The sequence below is a fragment of the Rattus norvegicus genome, chromosome 15, assembly GCF_036323735.1.
Source record: "Rattus norvegicus strain BN/NHsdMcwi chromosome 15, GRCr8, whole genome shotgun sequence".
Classification (NCBI taxonomy): Eukaryota; Metazoa; Chordata; class Mammalia; order Rodentia; family Muridae; genus Rattus; species Rattus norvegicus.
The window spans coordinates 99,637,758-99,655,840 of NC_086033.1; the positions used below are offsets into that span (position 1 = coordinate 99,637,758).

General features: G+C 39.1%; 1 protein-coding gene and 1 long non-coding RNA gene across 5 annotated transcripts in view; one reads left to right on the top strand and one right to left on the bottom strand.

The window, feature by feature from the left end:
- The window catches only part of Gpc5 (glypican 5), a 1,436,787-nt gene that overhangs the window by 1,023,259 nt on the left and 395,445 nt on the right, over positions 1–18,083 (top strand). The window lies entirely within an intron of this gene.
- Positions 13,464–16,323, bottom strand: LOC134482016 (uncharacterized). The gene is made up of 2 exons (XR_010058038.1): positions 15,956–16,323; positions 13,464–13,772 (listed from the first exon to the last, which is right to left on the bottom strand). It is a non-coding gene; the product is annotated as an uncharacterized LOC134482016 (long non-coding RNA).

The following is an 18,083-nucleotide window of genomic DNA, read 5'->3' on the forward strand; positions in this document are numbered from 1 at the left end:
GGAACCAATATGTTCTATAGGAAATACAGTAGAAGAAGATTAACTAATTAAAGACGACCTGAAATAGCAAGGAAGTTGATGTAGATAAAGAAGATGATTCTGTAAAATAAAGAAAGAAAAGAAAAACAGAAAGGAGATAATTAAGTAGATTGTCTAAGCACAGGACATGGAGGCCATGGTAGGAAGTGTTATTGAGGAAGTGACAGGGATATTTTAAAGCACAAGCCTGATAGGAACATAGTCTAAGCTTTGAACAAATTATTCCGAGCTCTGGGTTGGAAATGGATGCTAACCCCTTCAGATATAAGTAGAAGAGACTACTACAAAGCAGACCGTCTCTGTGATCTAAAGAGGAAATACTCTCCTTTAAATCGTCAGTGGAGAAAGTGTTAGAAAAATAATATCTTGCAGTTTTGAACAGTTAAGAGATGAAATGTCTGAAATTTCATTAAAGGAGAAGAAAAGCACATAACCAACTGCTGGAGTGTGAACTGGGAGTCCCCAGGCCACACACTGAAGCCACCATGACAGTTAATGCAGTGGCGTTTGAGGCTGGAGACTGTGTAGTGATGTCAGTAAAACTATGGAAAGCGAGTCACACAGAGCGCAGTAGAAGCATATGATACCCAGAAGGGTGAGGACACAGACAGCAGGGATGTGATCCGATGTAGAGATGAAGTCTGGGAACATGTTCCCCATCAGAGAGACAGATGTTTAAATTTGGTAGATGGCAAAAGAAAATAATTTTATTAGATCACTTCTGTGTCCTGTGTGAATATGTCAGTAAATGAATGTTTCTGTTGATGTTTAAGCAGGAAATTACTGTATGTGAGCTAATACGTAAAAATAGGAAACACTATACTGTTTGCAGAATACTGGGTGAGGTAGTGGTGTTGTTAGGTTATTAAATGGGTAAGTAAACAGAAGAAGGCACAGGTGTCAGGAAGTGAAAGTTCAAGCTGGTGGGTGATTCTCTTTGTAAGCTTTATGTCTTCAGTGAACAGTGAAGAAAACAGAATAAGAAATGTGACCCAAGCAAATGAAATCCAAATAAATGAGAGGGTAATAGATCATAATAGACTAAAGGTTTGCTGTAATATTTTATTTTATTTTCTGTATGTGGGTATTTTAGGCATGTGTGTGTACCACATGCATGTCTGATACCCACAGATCTGAAGGGCTTAGATACCGTGGAACTGGAGTCCCAGATGACAGTGTGCTTTCTTCTGAATACTGAGCATGAACCTGTGTCTGATCTTGATTGCTGAATCATATCTCCAAACCTCACATTATGTATGTTTGTAAAGTATCAAAGCTTGGAAAGAATGGGGTAAAGACATGGCTGCTATTCTTTAACTTGCCCTTGTACTAGGGCTCTTTCCTTTCTGTTGGCTTTTCTTGTTGAATTTGATGTGATAATTTTTGTTTATATCAGTATAGTTTATTTTGTTCCATGTTTTTAAATGGATGAACAAATGAATTAATACCTTCATTCATTCAGTGAATGGATGAACTCTTTTATATGACTCAGTGACAGATGACATTTCCCTCTTAATTTATTACTTAGAACAATTTTTAAATTTAAATATATTTAATCATATTATTTACCTCCCACAATTCCTTTCAGACACCCTCCATTTCCCTATCCACCCAAATGTAAGTTCTTTCTAAAGTAAAATAAAATAAAACAAACAAAAAATAAAACAAAACTATAAACAATAACAACCCCCTTAAGCCTAAAAAACTGAAGATAAATCCACAATAAAAATTAAAACAAACCAAAAACATACCACCACCAACAAAACACTAAACCTTAACCAAGTAAAAGTGTGCACACTGACAGGCATACACACACACACACACACACACACACACAGAGAGAGAGAGAGAGAGAGAGAGAGAAATTAGAGTCCATTAGACATGGGTCAACCAGTCCTGATCACATGACCTGTCCTGGAGTTAACGTACCAGGTATCATCCCATGGAGAAAATTGACTTTCCCTCCACCAGGAGGAAAAAGTGATAGTTCAGTTGATAACATTTACCCTAGTGGCTAGGTATTCATTCAGTCATTTATCCATTTAAAAGTGAAACAGAATAAATTATGAAATGATAAAATAAAATCAGCACAAAACAAAACTATCCCATCGAAGTTTAACAAGCCAAACCAACAGACAGGAAATTGTCCAAGAGAAGGTACAAGAAGCAGAGACCCATTTATTTTCACACTCAGAATCCCATAAGAACACTCAACTGGCAGCCATCAAAAATATGCAGAAAACCTGATGCAACGGCGTACAGGCCTGTTCATGCTGCTTCTGTCCTTGTGAGCTCACAATGAACATTCTTCCAATGCCTATGGTACATTCATGAAATAATCAAGGATCAACTAAGCATGGACTGAAAGAGAGGGTGGAGATCACAATCCAAGTACAATTTGAAAAGTTAAAAGTAAATTTGAAAGAGATGTGTGATATTTTGGCCTCTCCGATGTGGGGAGGAACTTGAAATCTGATAAACCAAAAACGGGTGTAGTCAATGTGATTCCCGATTTTCTCTGTTGGGCAGGCACTGACTACGTACTTGCAAAGCAACTTCCAGCTATTTGGACTGACATTATATATCTTCTCAGTACTAGATATGTAGGGACATAAATATGAATGATTAAATAATGACAAAAGGGTAGTAGTGACTCCTGCAGAGAAACCAGCATACTTGGTGACCTCAGGACCTAACTCAAAGCCTTTCTGAGACTGCTTGGATAAAGATGGGCTTAACTTCGGAGTAGAATTTCGAGACAAGTCAGTAAGAAGCAGAAATGCACGTTATTAGAAAGAAACATCAACAAATATTTAAACATAGGCATTAGCTGGAGAAAATGGCAGTCTAAAAGAAGGATAAGACACACACCTACACGGTAATGTAGACTTCTCCAGGAGTCATGTGTGAGTCTTTTAGCAGGAACCACATACATGTTGTTGGTGGCTCCCAAGTTACATCTCAAAAAGTTACTACAGAATTGTTTTTTATCAATATCTCTAATCTTTTTCACAGTCCAGTTGTTATTCCCTTCCTTTTCTGCCTTCTGACAGTTCCTCATCCCATTCCTCCTCCTCCTGACCCCCACCCTCATCTCCAAGAGGATGTCCCCCCCCACAGTCTCACCTAACTTGGACCCCTGAGATCTCGCAGACACTGAGCCATCAACCAGGCAACATACAGGAGCTGGTCCGACCCCTGACACTTATACGGCAGAAGACTGCCTGGTCCAGCCTCAATGAGAGCAGAATTGTTTGTCCTTTTAAAAAATTCTTCTGTTTTGTCACATAGGATTTTACAGTGCCTTAGTGGGGTATATGGAAAGGACTGTGACCTTAGATAACATAAATCCATAGGGCACAAGTGTTCAAAGGGGCTAAAGCACGTTTTATTCTTGTAAAGAGGCTCCACATGAGATTTAAAGAAATAAGAGGGTCACAGACGGGAAGGGGAAAAGACCAAATGTGGAAAAGCTCTTAGGTACAGTTCATTGGTGTTTTAATATTGTTATTTGCAGGTTCTCGACATTAAAGAAATGTTGTCACTACATAGCCACTATTTACTGGAATGTACATTGTGTTGGGATTCTTGAGTCTATAATCAAGATTTGGGGTGATGGCCTCTTTTCCCTGCACACGGCCCTTTAGTTATTTCTATTTCCCAGTTCTGCCTCAGGAACGATGCTAAATCATACTGATATCATCAGTGAAGAGTAGTGTGGCACTAGCATGTTACATAAGCCAACTTTGGTAAAGATCCTGCTATGCAGTATACATGCCAATGACGTGCCAAGGTTTGCAGCACGCCAATGATAACAAACGGTGATGTAATTTAAAATACAAGGTAGGAAAAGCTTCCTGTAACATGTAACATGTAGATAGGTAAATAAAAGCAGCTAATTGTCATATGTTATTTCCTGATTGAGGCCAAACTTACAGCAATATGTATAAGAATGTTGAAGCTATCCAGGGGCTAAGCCACTACCTAAAGACTATACATGGACTGACCCTGGGCTCCAACCTCATAGGTAGCAATGAATAGCCTAGTAAGAGCACCAGTGGAAGGGGAAGCCCTTGGTCCTGCCAAGACTGGACCCCCAGTGAACATGATTGTTGGGGGGAGGGCAGTAATGGGGGGAGGATGGGGAGGGGAACACCTGTGTAGAAGGGGAGGGGGAGGGGTTAGGGGGATGTTGGCCCGGAAACTGGGAAAGGGAATAACAATCGAAATGTAAATAAGAAATACCCAAGTTAATAAAGATGAAAAAAAAAAGAGGAATTTTTAACTAAAAAAAAAAAAAAAAGAATGTTGAAGCTAAAATTTGTATTTTTGTACTTCAGTGTCCAAGTGGTAGTTTCCTTCTCCTAATGTATCCTAAAATGGAACTGGGCCAAGTTTTTCCTCCAAAGTAAATTCGATGCATGCTTAAAATTCAGCTCCATCTTCAAATATAATCTTGCATTCATGAAGGTGCAAAAACTTTCTATTAGTAAACCATGTATTTTCAGCACAAAGCAGAAGCAAGTATCATAAATCGAGCAGGGGACAGACAGACAGAAGAATCCCAAGGCTGTATGAGGGATAAAGAGTAGATGGGTGTGTAGCATATTAGGAATTTACCATAGAACAGTTACAAAACAGATCTTTCCCACAAGTTCTGAGGAACCATTAGTATTCAGAGCAGACTGTGCGGAACTTAAAAGCTTCACATCTGGAGGAGTCTGCTCTGGAAAGGCTAAGGCAGCTTTGGGTGAAGACTAGATTAATTACAAGAAAACAAATCAATTCAGGATTTTCAATAGGATAAGCATTTTGAGAAATAATTAATAATTTACAGAAAAGGAGTTCCTTTAATGAATATACTTATATATTCATTAAACAGAGAAAGGCATTGGTCATGTGCTTAAACCAGCAATATACCTCATCATTCTTTAGCATAGAGTATAAGGCGGTTCATTTTCAACCCTCTGTAGAGGAAGTTCCCTAGTCTGTATCCCATATTGTACATGGTGGGTAGGAAAAACAACTAGCCCACTCAGTGTGAGTCAGCTGCCAATCACTGTGTGACAAAACAATACCCTGAAGGTGCTGGCACAAAACTATACTCCTTCTTATTTTGCTCAAGGGTATTCTGAACCAACTTATGCTAACACGACTGGAAATGAGACATCTGTATTTGAAATTCAAGATGGGAAGCTGAATGCTTAGGGAAGCTGGGAGACAGGAATTAGCTGAGAAAAGCTGTGCACATCTGCAGGCCATTCACCAGCCGTCAGATGACAACTCCCTGGGATTCTCTGTTCCTTCATGGGTTAGTACCGAGAGAGCATCCTCAGATGTATGAGGCTAAGGTTGGATAACATTCTGGGACCTCTACCCAGAAATCACAAAGCATCCCTGGAACAATAATTTCAGACCAATGTAAATACAAGACGGTAGGCACAGAACCAAGATTGGCAATCCTGGGAAACAAATCATGCATGAGACCATTTCTTAAAATATATCTTGTTAAATTGGATGATGGGTACTATCAATTTTGCTGGTGATTTGTGGGGATTATTTTAAATAAATGAGTACATTCATTTCTCAGTTGTAAATTCCCTCTTATTATTGAATGTATTTGCTTTTTATTAGAAATGTACCATAATCTTATTTTCATTGTTTTAAATGAAAATAAAATTATATCATTTTTCCTCTCTTTCTTTTCTTTTTTTTTTTTATTAACTTGAGTATTTCTTATATACATTTCAAGTGTTATTCCCTTTCCCGGTTTCCGGGCAAACATCCCCCTCCCCCCTCCCCTTCCTTATGGGTGTCCCCCTCCCAACCCTCCCCCATTGCCGCCCTCCCCCCATAGTCTAGTTCACTGGGGGTTCAGTCTTAGCAGGACCCAGGGCTTCCCCTTCCACTGGTGCTCTTACTAGGATATTCATTGCTACCTATGGGGTCAGAGTCCAGGGTCAGTCCATGTATAGTCTTTAGATAGTGGCTTAGTCCCTGGAAGCTCTGGTTGCTTGACATTGTTGTACTTTTGGGGTCTCGAGCCCCTTCAAGCTCTTCCAGTTCTTTCTCTGATTCCTTCAACGGGGGACCTATTCTCAGTTCAGTGGTTTGCTGCTGGCATTCGCCTCTGTATTTGCTGTATTCTGGCTGTGTCTCTCAGGAGCGATCTACATCCGGCTCCTGTCGGTCTGCACTTCTTTGCTTCATCCATCTTGTCTAATTGGGTGGCTGTATATGTATGGGCCACATGTGGGGCAGGCTCTGAATGGGTGTTCCTTCTGTCTCTGTTTTAATCTTTGCCTCTCTCTTCCCTGCCAAGGGTATTCTTATTCCTCATTTAAAGAAGGAGTGAAGCATTCACATTTTGATCATGCGTCTTGAGTTTCGTTTGTTCTAGGCATCTAGGGTAATTCAAGCATTTGGGCTAATAGCCACTTACCAATGAGTGCATACCATGTGTGTTTTTCTGTGATTGGGTTACCTCACTCAGGATGATATTTTCCAGTTCCGACCATTTGCCTACGAATTTCATAAAGTCATTGTTTTTGATAGCTGAGTAATATTCCATTGTGTAGATGTACCACATCTTCTGTATCCATTCCTCTGTTGAAGGGCATCTGGGTTCTTTCCATTTTCTGGCTATTATAAATAAGGCTGCGATGAACATAGTGGAGCACGCGTCTTTTTTATATGTTGGGGCATCTTTTGGGTACATGCCCAAGAGAGGTATAGCTGGATCCTCAGGCAGTTCAATGTCCAATTTTCTGAGGAACCTCCAGACTGATTTCCAGAATGGTTGTACCAGTCTGCAATCCCACCAACAATGGAGGAGTGTTCCTCTTTCTCCGCATCCTCGCCAGCATCTGCTGTCACCTGAGTTTTTGATCTTAGCCATTCTCACTGGTGTGAGGTGAAATCTCAGGGTTGTTTTGATTTGCATTTCCCTTATGACTAAAGATGTTGAACATTTCTTTAGGTGTTTCTCAGCCATTCGGCATTCCTCAGCTGTGAATTCTTTGTTTAGCTCTGAACCCCATTTTTTAATAGGGTTATTTGTCTCCCTGCGGTCTAACTTCTTGAGTTCTTTGTATATTTTGGATATAAGGCCTGTATCTGTTGTAGGATTGGTAAAGATCTTTTCCCAATCTGTTGGTTGCCGTTTTGTCCTAACCACAGTGTCCTTTGCCTGACAGAAGCTTTGCAGTTTTATGAGATCCCATTTGTCGATTCTTGATCTTAGAGCATAAGCCATTGGTGTTTTGTTCAGGAAATTTTTTCCAGTGCCCATGTGTTCCAGATGCTTCCCTAGTTTTTCCTCTATTAGTTTCAGTGTATCTGGTTTGATGTGGAGGTCCTTGATCCACTTGGACTTAAGCTTTGTACAGGGTGATAAGCATGGATCGATCTGCATTCTTCTACATGTTGACCTCCAGTTGAACCAGCACCATTTGCTGAAAATGCTATCTTTTTTCCATTTGATGGTTTTGGCTCCTTTGTCAAAAATCAAGTGCCCATAGGTGTGTGGGTTCATTTCTGGGTCTTCAATTCTGTTCCATTGGTCAAATATAGATTTTAAAATGTGGAAAATAACATGGAATTTAATTTAGGGAAATGACCAAGGGTAGAGAAGGGGAACTTATAAATTGACTGAAATTTAGTACTTCGTCAGAATAAAATTCATGAATAACAACAGGATAAAGAGTCCATAAATTAGATTTTATCATGAGGGGAGTATTCTCTGGGTTTTATATGAATTGTACCCGGGATTCTATTGCAGATGGGAAACGTGGTTATAACTCTAGCAGGGCTGCCCGAAGACTGACTTATGTAACAAAGCCCTAAACAAAGCCTCCTTATTCCTCAGTGGACTCGAGGAAATGACTGGATAGGAAAGAAACTAGTCAGTGCACTTGTGTTCAGTGCTACAAAGAATAGCTACAGTCCAAAAGTAATCAAATGGGCCCTAGAGACTGAGCACCACAGGCAGGGCTATGTGAACTATTTTAAACTTGGGGTGTATTGTTTAAGAGCTAAAAACCAATAGTCTTTGAGTCACAAAATAAATACAACATTTGGTTGGTAGGAGTGCAGAGTGAAGTGAAATCTTCTCAAGACAAATAAAGAAAATTAAAAATACCTGACTGAAATGATTGCTGAAAGCAATGATAAAATCAAAATAAATGTATTTATGTAGGCATTTTACATGCAAACATGATCTATCTGTGGAAACTGTGGAGATGACCCTTCATGAAAGCTTAAATGTTAATTTCGAACATTTTTGCTTAGTTCATTTCATTTTTCTTTGCTCCCAACACATTTAGATAGATATCCTGACATTATGAAATTGAACACTTCAGTGCATATGAAAATATCATTCAGAATCTCTACATAGGCATTTAAAGAAAAAAATCCCACAATTACCTAACAAAAGAAGAATATAACTTTAAGCCAAATATGTACAAATTCAAAATGCATGGTATTCAGGAGACCTCTACACTCATCAAGAAATCACAAGCCAGTTGTTAGTAGAAACCATTATTTCATGCACATTTCAAGGATATTTTTTGTTCAGTAATGGCATCTGAGCATGGATTCTTCAATGAGATTCAATAGAAAGAGGATTAAGAGAAACTGATATTAGAATTTATCTTATATCTTTTAGGGGAAAGTCTAATACTTGGCAATCCTGGTATCTTGATGATATTCATCTTCAAAGAATTTTTTTCTGCTACTTTAGAAACCACTAAGCAGCTGTCTGACCCAGTACTATCTTCCTCCATCCTCTCTTGACCTTGGCACTCCTGTTCTTATGCCCTCCACCTCCCCTAGCCAGTCCCCTCCCTCCCTCTACCCTAACCTCATGTCTTTTCTATTTCCCCTTCTCAGTGAGATTCAAGCATCTACCTTGGGTCTTCCTTGTTATTAGCTTCTTTGGGTGTGTGGTTTTAGTGAAATACAGCATGGCTATCCTGTACTTTATGACTCTAATATCTACTTATGAGTATATATAGCATGCTTGTCTTTCTAGGTCTGGTTTACCTCATGCAGAATATTTCTACTTCCATTAATTTGCATGCAAATTTCATGATGTTGTTGTCTTTAATGGCTGAGTGGTACTCCATTGTGTAAATTTACCCCATTTTCTTTATCCATTCTTGGTTGAGGGACATCTAGGCCATTTCTAGCTTCTGGATATTGCAATAAAGCTGCTGCAAACATAGTTTAACAAGTTTCTTTGTGCTATGGTAGGACATCTTTTGGGTATATGTCCAAGAGTTGATATGGTTAAATTTTGAGGTAGATCTAGTCTTAACTATCTGAGAAACTTCCAAATTGATTTCCAAAGTGATTGTACATGTTTATGTTCCCTGAAGCAATGGAGAAACATTTCCCTTGCTCCACATCTTCACCAGTATGAGCTATAGCTTCACTTTTTGTTCTTGAAAATTCTGAAAAGTATAAAACCTTAAATTTACCCAATAGGAAGAAAAATACGAAGTAACAGGACCACCCAGAGATCCCAGGAACTAAACCACCACCAAAGAATATACATGGGTGTATCCACGGCTCCAGCTGCATATGTAGCAGAGGATGGCCTTCCTTGGCATCAATGGGAGGGGAGGCCCTTGGTCCTGTGGAGGCTCAATGCCCTAGTGTAGGGGTTTGCTAGAGCAGTGAGGCAAGAATGGGTGGGTGGGTGAAAGAGCACCCTCATAGAGGCAAAGAGGAGGAGAGGTCATGGGATGGGAGGAATGTGGAGGGGAAAGTGGGAAGGGGGATATCATTTGAATTGTAAATGAATAAAATAATTAATAAAAAGAAAGAAACCTCAAAGTTCTTATGATTTGCATTTCTCTGATGACTAAGGATATTGAACATTTCTTTACGTTCTTTTTGTCCATTCGAGATTCTTCTCTTGAGAATTCTCTGTTTAAATCTGTACCCCCTTTTTAAAATTGGATAACATCACTTGCTTTGAGTTGGTTTACCCTAACTGGGCTGCCTTGTCGAACCCCAGAAGAAGACGGTGCATCTATTGTGCAGAAGAGGAATATTATCAGATAGATGTATAAATTATTGTGATGACATAAAAATAAACTCAAAATCAAAATGCATGGCTAAGAAGGCAATGGAAAATATAACTGTTAAACTGTGTTTCCTGAGGGCTTCTTTATGTCTCTCATTGTGGAAGCTCTAGAAATATAGACATGGAAGGACCCAGTGTGATTTCTCAGTTTGGTCAGTCTCCCGCAGTTCCCGATGAGTTCATCTTTAGAGATGCTATGCAGCAATGAGCAAATGTTTTGAAAAATAACCATACTTTAGCCAATTTAATATTGAGAGCTAATATAAAACTCCAATAATAATGTATCAAAGACATGCTAGACAGATGGTCTTTAATCATGAAGGGCATTTGGTATTGCTTAGGGAAGACTAAGAGACGTATACACAATAATAGATGTCCACTTTGAAAGTAGACAGATAGAGAAGAGTGGATAATCCTGAAGTCTAAGAAACTATAACACTTTGGGATATATAGGGGAAGAAAGAAGCCATTGAAAAATAATAGGCCTGACACTGGGTATTTTGGTTCTGAGACAAGGCTAAATGATTCAGAGATCAAGCAGGAAAACAAGCATTTTAAATATATTGTAGCAATTATAAAGACACAAATGAATTTAGAAGGTGCTAGGTCAGGTGTTTGGGGTTCTATAAAAATTTCATTTTGCATTGAGGAATGAAAGATTCAATAGAATTTGAGTAAGCACCTAGTCACAACTTCTAGACTCCCTGATACTTGTAAGAATTAACGGGACCCCCATTGAAGGAATCAGAGAAAGGACTGAAAGAATTGGAAGGGGCTTGAGACCCCATATGAACAACAATGCCAACCAACCAGAGCTTCCAGGGACTAAACCACTACCCAAAGACTGTACATGCACTGACCCTGGGCTCCAACCTCATAGGTAACAATGAATATCCTAGTAAGAGCACCAGTGGAAGGGGAAGCCCTTGGCCCTGCCAAGACTGAACCCCCAGTGAACATGATTGTTGGGGGGAGGGCGGCAATGGGGGGAGGATGGGGAGGCGAAGCCCATATAGAAGGGGAGGGGGAGGGGTTTGGGGGATGTTGGCCCAGAAACCGGGAAGGGGAATAACAATTGAAATGTAAATAAGAAATACTCAAGTTAATAAAGATAAAAAAAAAAAGAATTAGGCTTGTACTTTAGTGCCTAGTATATTCGATACAAGAAAACTACATACATTTCCAGATAAACATACTATAAGGTACACAGGGTATATAATATTGAGCCATAGAGAGAGAAGAGACTAATGAAGGTATAACAAGTTGTATAAAAATTGAGCTGTAGGGGCTGGGGATTTAGCTCAGTGGTAGAGCGCTTACCTAGGAAGCGCAAGGCCCTGGGTTCGGTCCCCAGCTCCGAAAAAAAAAATTGAGCTGTAGGGAGAAAGAGAAGAAAGTAATGCCCAGTGAGTTATAGTAGGATTTAATTTTGATGGAGGAATATTATTCTTGAGGTTAGGGATGGTTTAAAATTAGTCTCATCTTCAAGAATTGGGGAAAAATCTGCTAACATTTAATCCTGAGTGCAATATTTGATAAAATTCAATAGTTTAAATGATTTATAATGTAATTGTCATGCAGAAGTGAAGTCATATGCTTTTGAAAGTTAAGTAATAAATTACTCTGCCATGGACAAGTAATTCCACGTATTATTACTTTCACCTTTAAATGTGGCATTAAATGTAAAGATCTTTACAATTTGACAAATGACCTCTGATTTCTAGAATAAAAAAGGCCACCTTACAAGTCTATGGTAAGTGGATGTGCATTTAATAGTGCTATTGAATTTTCAATGTAATTAGACATATAAGTACATGTCTAAATGAAGCTAAATTCCTTTTGTGTGTGAATTGTTTTAGGATGCCCCTCCTGCAGTAGGTTTCCACGTGGTTCTGTCACACGTCACGAGTGTTACGTCTCCTTCCCTGTAAGTCCTTCTTGACCCTCTATAACTGCATTCCCCACTACACTTTACTCTTCCAGAATTCACCCTTCTACCATTACACCAGCAAGGTTCTCTCCCCTCCTTTGAAGTCACTTCCACATTCCTTACTAACTTCTTGACTTCTAATCCTATTCTACTTTAAATTCACATGTGGAAATATAGCTTCCGTGTAAGAGAAATAACCTGTGGCATTTGTGTTTCATGGTCTGGGTTTCATAATTGAGAATGATTATTCCCCACCCACTTACCTCTGAATTTCATGAGATCCCTTTTTTTCCAGCTACACATATAGTTTTCAATGTAGAAGGGTCAGGAATTTGAAGGATTTCCCATGGTTTATCAATGCATTACAAAAGAACTAACCAATTTGATTATATGCAAATGACTTAATGGAGTTGATTTCTTTTTATTTTAATGTCACAATAATTTTAAAACTGGAACATACGTAATTATAGGTGTCTCTACTCAAAATTTTCTTTTTAACATTTTCACTAATTATTTTTGTTCTTTCGCTATTCAATTCATGTACGTGATGTATTCTGATTATTGCCTTTCCTCACACACCTGGCTGCTTTCTCCTTCCCCACCATCACCCAGAACTGTTTTCTATGCTCATGACTCTCCATTTGTCCTGTGACCCTCTGAGTCAGTCTCTTCCACATGTGTGACCATGGGTTTGAAGGGCCCACTGGAGTCTCCTAGGCTCACCTTAAATGGCGCATAACTGAAGACAATGAAGCACTTTTCACAGAATCTGTCAACAGCTATTTCAGCAGCACCTAAATTGCCCCTCCACTCTCATGGCTGACTATTGGTAGGAGCAATCTGGTGCAAGCTCATGCCAGGACTTCCAGATATTGTGACTTCAAGGCTACAATGCAGTATTGTGCCTAGAAGATAACTTTCCACATCCTGTTTCCCTAACTTCTGTCCCTTTTATCCTCTCTATACTTTCTTCTGGGGTGTTTCTCAGCCTTAGAATTAATGATACAAATGCCTTGTTTAGGGCTAAGCCTCTAACCACTACATATCTCTGTCACCTTGGCTGGCCTTGAGTTTCCACATTAACGTCCATTCATTGCAAGGGACAATTCTCTAAGAAAAGCTGAGAGGTATAAATAATCAAATATTTAGAAGATAGTCTAATGTTATGCTCATTCAGATAAGCAACAGTAGTATGTTCCCCACAGCACCTATTTCTCTCCCCATCATAAGAAATCTCCTTAGACCCTGGTCTGAGCTTTCAGCTAGTATGTGCTTACTACAGAGGTAGCAGAACTGAGTAACCTTTTGTGCGACAAAAATTTTTGTGGAGAGACACAATGTATATATCTATTCACCATAGAAAGGGATTTCACAGACCAAAGAATAAATGCCACCAGCGTCCAATTTGGTGAACCAAGGAGCTTTATTGGACCTGTCCTTTTCAAGTAGCTCTGGTCTAAGTCTTTCTCAGGCGGCTTGGAAGGCTCTGCTTCTTCTAGGCAGCTGTCTGGTCTCTGGGTCTCTGCAGCTTTCTCCTCTGAAAGTTTTCTTGATGGCTCAGTTCCCTCTCACGTGAGAGGAATTCTCAGCTCATATTGCTTACTGGGGCAGAGCAGGGCCTGGTGAACCTGCTTGGTTTCCAGAACTTTCCAAAGCTATTTCGAGTTGTTTACCTTCTTCCTCAATCATGGAGAAAATGTTAACACAATAGACCTGCAGTGAAGTTGGCAAGAAAAAATAATATTAGAAGGAATGAAGAATATACATTTAAATAGTTTATTATAAATAGTTCATTATTTATTTACTGCAAATATATCTTTGTATTATGCTGAATATTATCAGAACAAGCAAAGCCTCTCCTTCAACGATGTACACCTGAAGGGTATCAATGGAGGAGACAGGAAGACAACAAACTTATGCTAACCGGACACAAATATGAGACAATCCTAACATAAATAACATTCATTCGAAAGAGTAAATTTTTCTTTGAGAGTTTAAAAGAACTATCATGTGGACTTACAATTTAAAAGCATATGGGGAGAATAGCTAATAGAGGAAGGTAGAGACCACAATGATTCTTCAAAAGGTTAGACAGCAGCTGCAAGGTGTGTACATGCGTGAGTTAGTGGCTACCTGTGAACAGCAATATACAGTGGAGTTCTAATAAGCCCTGATTATTAAAGAACGCTTGTCAAAGTCACTATTTGAACCATATTCATTTAATCTGAACTCTTAAAAAATTGCAATAAAGTATTAGCTGGCAAGGCACTCAGTGGTGAAGGCACTTGTTGCCAAACCGGCTGCTGCCTGAATTCAATCCCGGGACTCACATGGTGGAGGGAGAGAATCAACTCCAGTACGTTCCTCTGGCCACCTCTCACATTCTGTGGCTTATGAGCAACCTCTTCCCTTTAATTTATATTTATATATAATAAAAAGCATTAAATATCATTAAATGACTCGTCTAGTAGTTGGGCAAATGGAAAATTAATAACCCTGATCTTTGCTGAGATCTAGGTTTCACTGAGTTCCCCCACCCTATCTTCAGTGACACCTGATAACATGTCCACCTCAATTTGCACATTCCCCTGCTCACTTTCTGAAAACTGACAACTGTTAGACTTAGGTTCCACTCAGAGGCAGCTATCTTCTGTCCAAGCTCAATAAATCTCTCCAGGGAGACCTAGTGTTGTGATGTCACTCTGGAGTAACTCTTCAGCTCCTGAAGAGCCTGGATACCCTCTCACCAAGTGTATTAGGTATAATAAAACACACTGTATAGTAACAGATATGAAGTAAAAACCCATTGCATTTCCACACATTTCAATTTTGGAAAATAAGTCAATAAGATTTTAAGACCACGATGTTGTTGTCCTTGGCACCTACTCACATTTTAAGCTTAAGGTAATCCATGAAGAAGAACTCATAGAAGCATAAACTCGGCATAAAAGGTGACAATTCAGGGACCCCAACCACTTGAAAGTGGGTACTGTGAAAGGAAGTCTAAAATAAAGATTTCCTTCCAACAACAGGAGCATATTACAAATGTCAGTGTTCTTTCACCTTGTGGCACTCATATATCATGCGTTACTTGTCCAATACCAATATAGTCTTCTACCAGCATTCCAGCCTGAATTGACAGGTGTATGATAAACTTTTGTCATTCATCTCATACGTCCAAGAGTCAATGAGATGGAAAGCATGTATTTGAAAATGTAAAGTTTCCTGCAAATGCAATATTGTATTATAACTTTGAAAATGTACACAGGTTGGGGAAGCGCAAGACCCTGGGTTCGGTCCCCAGCTCTGAAAAACAGAACCAAAAAAAAAAAAAAAGCAAATGTACACAGAACTTGAAGCATATTCTAATGGCTGCATAAATTATATATATTCTAATGGGAAATCATCTTGAAATACTGTCCTACTAACACCGTCAAAGCATTTTAGGGAGTACTGTTATCTGACAGTGTGTAGGTATCTTATATACACAGTTCATAATATAAATGAGTAAAAATTTTTGACACAAAAGGAGAGCTGGGTTAACCAATGTGCTCATCACACATTCTCTGCACAGGGTAGACAAATGACAAGCAAGTATTTTGGAGAAAAAGTGAAATATAAACTAATTTATATTTTATAACTTATTATGAAATAGGAGATCCCAGCTAAAGGAAGTATTTTATGGTTCTAAAATATTCAGACAGAACTACAAAATAAAGTGTTAATAAAATCAAACCATCTTTAACACCCTAATCTATCTCTCTCTCTATGTCTCTTTCCCTCTCTCTCTCCTCTCTCTCTCTCCCTCTCTCTCTCTCTCTCCCTCTCTGTCTCTCTCCCCTATTTCATCCCCTGTTCTCCTTCTTCTATGAGGATGTTCGCCTATCCCGTCTCACCTCTCTTCCCTGACATTCTCCTACATGGGGGCATCGAGCACTGGCATCTCCTCCCATTAATGCCCGACAAAGCCGTCCTCTGCTATATGTGCTGCTGGGGCCATTGGTTGTTCCCTGTGTACTCTTCGGTTGGTGGTTTAGTCCCTGGGAGCTCTGGGAGGTCTGGTTGGTTGATATTGTTCTTCTTATGGAATTGCAAACTCCTTAGATTCCGTCAGTCCTTTCTCTAACTCCTCTATTGTGACCCGGTGCTCAGTCCAATGGTTGACTGCATCCGCCTCTGTATCTGTCAGACTCTCACAGAGCCTCTCAGGAGACAGCTCTATCACCCTCATGTCCCCATGCACTTCTTGGCATCTGCAGTAGTGTCTGAGTTTGGTGTCTGTATACAGGATGGATCCCCAGGTCATAATGCTGGCACGATTTGAAGGAAATTGAAATCCAAAGAAGGCAGGTGGATTTGTAACACTTCAGTTTTCTCTTCCTAGTCCTCATCATTTGAAATTTTATATGACCATTAGAAATGCGAAGTTTCATTTAAAAAATTATGAATTACTTGCTCTTAAACCAGGATTATTTATGCTACAAAATCCTGTTAACAACAAAAACCTTGGTTATCATGCAAATAGCTTGGAACCTGCCAGGGATCAAGGAAACCCACTAGCGAGTCTCATGATACCAGCAAACCAAGGTAAAACTAATAACTATGCTCACAATTTAAATATAGATGTCTCTAGTCTAAGTCATTTTCCTCAAAGAGAAAAACAATGCATAAATGAGAGAGAGAGAGAGAAAGAAGAGAGAGAAATTAACTATTTTAGGCACATTTCTCTAGTGTGGTTTTAAGTTAAAAGCTATTTTCTCTCCTTTTCTAAATGTCAATCACTTATAAAATGTCAGCACTTACTTGACCCAGTGTTATCAGAATTAGATTTACATTACTGTTTCTGATTTTCTTTGTTTTAATCAGAACCATGTAGGGTAAACTATGTCTCTGTTTCTTTCACTATAGAATTTTATTCTGAGGATCTCCATTGTGAATTACGAATGCAGTGTAACTTTGATAACTCAAAATAGTTTAAACGATTTTCCCAGGAAAGCATCCAATTAGTTTCTCTTTGTGCCATACCAGGTATTAATGAATACTTGGGACATCTTTGATGACACAACTGAACTAGAAACTCTGTCAGAAGTGACAGAGAAGAGCCAGATAGCTCCTATTCCTTCCACCAAACAACTGCCATGTTTTTACTATCTACCTTGGTTTCCCATTCACTGTATCTGAAGGTAGAGATAGACACTACACTGCTAAAAGATTATGACTTGGTATTTCAGCACACACACACACACACAAACACAAACACAAACACACACTCATATACACACATACACGCACACACAGACAGACATGCACACACAGACACACAATTACACCAACACACACATGCTCACACACATATATTTACACAGACACATGCTCACACACATACTTACACATACACATACACTTTTATATACACTGATACACACATGCTCACACACATGCTCACAGACATATTCACACCCACTCACACACTCTTACACACTTATACACACACACATGCTCACATACTGACACATACAGTTCTATGTACATACATGTTCATGCACATGCTCACACTTACACGCACTCAGACATACACATACACTTACACGTACATACATTTATAGATATACACACATGCTCACACATGCTCATATACATGGTCACACAAGCACACACACACATGCACATACACGCTAAGAGAGCAAGAAATTTAAGAATATTAGTTCATGAGATGGAAAGAAATATTCTATCTTAAAATGAACAGAAAACCTTTGAGGTGGTAGGCTCGTTTTGCTCTTCTGTAGCAGGAAATAGGATATTGCAATGATACCTCTCTAGAATCTCCTCTATAAGAGGGATAATCTATTCATTGTTTCCATAACAGCCAGTTAATCTGTAATGCTATATATTAAATATATGAAATTAAAGAAGTATGAACTCAGGACAAATATCCCTTCTCAGGACCCAGATGCAGTAGAATTCTGTGACTTTATATTTTCATATAAAATATTCTTTTGCTAACAACAGATACAGAATACTGAA